This window comes from Gossypium arboreum, chromosome 5 (genome assembly GCF_025698485.1).
Source record: "Gossypium arboreum isolate Shixiya-1 chromosome 5, ASM2569848v2, whole genome shotgun sequence".
Lineage (NCBI taxonomy): Eukaryota > Viridiplantae > Streptophyta > Magnoliopsida > Malvales > Malvaceae > Gossypium > Gossypium arboreum.
The window spans coordinates 78,645,144-78,649,325 of NC_069074.1; positions in this window are offsets into that span (position 1 = coordinate 78,645,144).

Genomic DNA, 4,182 nt, shown 5'->3' on the forward strand with positions numbered 1-4,182 from the left:
TACTCTCTATGTCTGTGTGAAAATTTCAAAGCCAATGAGCATGGGAGACACGGTCATGTTTGTAACATTCCGAATTAGGGTCTAGTCAGAACAGTACTTTTGAAACCATAAATTTGAAATAGAAATAATTATTTGATGATTATTTCTGATCCATGATATGATTGCATGTTTGTGTGAAATTTTCATGAAGAAATTCTATGTCTGAAGTGTCCAATTTGACTTTAGGGACTAAATTGAATAAGTTGTAAACTTGTGTTCTAGAAGCATCAAGCATGAAATTGCATTGGATTATTAATTAGAGGTCTTTAAATAGAAATTTTACCAAGTTCTAAAATTTTGGAAAAAATGGGAATGAATAGGAAAAATTTGAAAGAAATGACTTAAGGGCATTTTGTCATTTGGTAAATAAAAGAATAAAAAGGGAAAAAAAGCAAAATTTGTCCATCTTTTTCTTTCTTGTGCCGAAATTCCAAGGGTCACCATAGCTAGGGTTTGTTCATTTTTCAAGCTCAAAAGTAAGTGCATCCTAGTCCCGTTTTTAATGTTCTTTACATTTTTGAAGTTGTCATCAACCGATCTAGCTATTTCTACCATTATTTTGAGCTAGGGTTCATGTATGAAATTTGACCCATGTGTAACATGGTTGTATTTTGATGTTTAATAGAGGAATTTGAATGTCTGATGTGTGATAAACATCTTTTTCTAAGTGATTTTTAGTGAAAACACTTAAAAAGGACTTGTTCGTAAAATGTGAAAAAATGAGTAGTATAAAGTGAAATAAAGAAAAATGTGGGGTGATATGAGTTAGAATATGAATCGGCTAGGCTCGGGTAAAAAAAATACGGGTTCAGTTCGTCTTTTTTGAGATAGTTTTTCATTAGTATACCTATAAAAAAAATAGGTATATCTTGCATCCTTTCTAGAGTTTCAATATTCGATATAAGGATTCCTTTACCAACAGTCAACCCCATTTGTTAAAATAGCTTCCATTGAGTCTCTGCACCTATCCTTTCCTTTTTTTCTTATTCTCGCTTGCTGAACCTTTGTTCTTAGAATATGAATCGGCTAGGCTCGGGTAACCAAGAAATTGCATGCATTTCATTTTACGAGCCTAAGGACTAAAGTGTAAATAAGTAAAAAGTTAGGGGTAAAAAGGTAATTTTATCAAAGTATGTGTTATGGGTCGATATGAGAAATGTATATATTGAACAAGTTTAATTTGGCATTATAGATCAAGAAAAAAGTGATTCAGGTCTTGATCGAGGGAAAAACAAGGTTTACGAGGATTAGGCTCGTTTCTATCATTTTGTACCAAGGTAAATTCATTTGCAAATATTGCAAGATGTGCCATACTTTAAATGCTTTAATATTACATGTATGATAAGTTCATATGAGATGTTATGTCATATTTCTATTACTTTGATAACAAGTGAATTTTAATGCTTTATTACCATTATGAGTATGTGATTGGTGCTATGGATATTGAAATCGACATTACGAGAAAGCTCAACGGAATGTGGTATTGAAGAATCCCGTTTGATCCTTAGGAATAGTTTAGGATACAAACGACATGTCACTAGGAACTATGTGATCTGAACTCATTGAGTTGTGGTCTGAGTTCATGATGTATGTGAAACATGTTTTGGCATCCGAGTACTGGTCTCGCATATTCTACCAGTAGCTGGGTAGTCCGGCATGTGTTGCGATACCTGACAGCCTATGTGACCAGAACTGTGAGTAGCTCGAAAGCGAGCAACATGTGATATGTGATATGAGTTAGTGTTGGCTACATACGAGGCACTTAGGTGCGAGATTCTGATGTATCCAATAGTATTTCAAGTGTTCAATAGGTAGTTCTAAAGGAAGTTCAATGAGTAATCTTGATGAATACGTCAAAGACAATAAAGTAAGTTATTATGTGCAAGTGGGCACAGGTATGTACATCGAACTCATGAGAATGACATGATATATGATGAACTTGTGGTAAGAACATGTGTATAGGTATATGAAGAATAAGTTTAAGAGATTTGATAAAATGCAAGATTATGTTCACTATGTTAAATGAATGATTAATGTTTGTTTAAGTTGCTTTTTATTTGAATGTGAACTTACTAAGCTTTAATGCTTAACCCCTTTCCTTTCTGTTTTTTATAGTGTCGCCAAGCTAGCTCTAGATCTGAAGACGTCGAAGACTCGACCACACTATCAACTGAATATTTGGGTATAGCTAGTCTCATCATTTTGAGTATGTCATGTATAGGGACTTGGTCTTTTTGTTATGTTTCATATTGATTAACCAAATGTGTTGGCTCATTAAAGTATTATGATTATTTTGTATATGGCCATGAGAAGTGGCTCATATTGATTATTTGGGTTGTAACCCTAATTATTGGTGCATGCATGCAAATGTGCTTATGCTTTAATATGGTTATGGTTGCTTATGGTTAATGAGTGTAATGGATGTCGTGTATGTTTGTTATGTGAAATATGATTAATGTGTAAGAAAATGAATGTGGTATAAATGTGTAACTTGAAAGTAGGTTAGCAAAGATGATAGAAAAATATGAAATTGGTGTGGAATGCCACATGAAAGCATGATAGTTTGAATAGGTGACATGTTGGCATTTCCAAGTCATAATTTAACCATGAATGTGAATGTTTGAGTAATCAAATGTGCCATGTTACATGCCATGAAGTGAGTGATGTGAATGTTTAAGGGTGGCAAATGGCTTGGAAAATAGCCTAGAAATTTTCCACATGGTTAGACACACGGGCATGTGTCTAGGCCGTGTGTGACATATGGTCTGCCCCATGGACGTGTAATCCGACTGTGTGTCCCTTGCACCATAATTATGCAAAACAGAATGCCCAGTACTTAAAACATGGGCAGAGACACAACTGTGTGTCTCAGCCGTGTGTCCCCTACACCCTAATTATACAAAACAGAATGCCCAGTAGTAAACACACTGGTAAAGTCACGGCCGTGTGTCTCAGCCGTGTGAAGGACACGGCCTTAGGACATGGGCATGTGCCCAGGCCATGTGAAGTCTGCACTTCATTTTTGAAATTTAATTCGGTACACGTCCTAAGCACAAGGGCCTGTGACTTGGCCGTGTGACCTTATTTGGTTGATGATGTCATAGTCAGAGAGTTACATGGGCTGGGGACACGAGCGTGTCCCAAGCCACACTGGCATGTATGACCACAGGGCCTACCCACACGGGTGTGTGACTCTCTAAAGTAAGAAATTTTTCTAAGTTATCCTAAAGTTTTCTAAAGTTCTCGGTTTAGTCTCGAACCACCTTCGATGTATTTTTTAGGCTTCGTAGGCCTATATAAGGGGCAGTTTGCATATGTATGAATTAATTTGATTTGAACGAAAATTTTATGGCCTGATTTTGTATGTGTGCTTATGTTAAAGTCCGGTAACACCTCGAACCTTATCTCGACTTTGGATACGGGTAAGGGATGTTACAGTGTCTCAGGCCGTGTGAGAACTCCCCAGGCCATGTGCGATTGACAAAATTCCCAACAGAGGTCACACAGCCATGTGCTAGACTGTGTGGCACACTTTAGGTCGTATGACAAGAAAATTAACCTAACACCTTAAGTGCCACATGACCATGTGAAACGCTCTTGTGTGGCACATGCCCGTGTGGTCTAAAAACCACACCTAAACTAGCTGCAAACCATGAAATTAATAGCACAAACATCCACTGATTACAAGTGTTCAAGAAACACACTTGAAATATAACTCCAAAGCAACAATGATTGACCAATTCACTTCTACTCTGCCAATCTGAAAACTCAATTACAAATACACACTAAACTTGTAAGGATTTTGGTTAAAACCATATAGATTAATCACATAAACCAATTTAAAACTCAAAGAGACAACACTTAAACTTCACCTATTTCAACACCTTGTTGAGCGAAAATACTAAAGAACAACGAGACCAAAGAGATGATAGAAAATTACTAGAGCTTCGAGTATAGTAATAGGGAAACAAAGAAAAGAAATTAAGAATAAGGAATATAGTGGGAAAAAGAAAATATACTAGCAAAAAAGAACCCAAAAACTAAAAATTGAAAGAGTGGGAAAAATGGTGTGACGTGAGAGAAAGTAATGGAACATGAAAGTATTTGGGGGATTATTTTCTAAAATAACAATCCCACTAAATC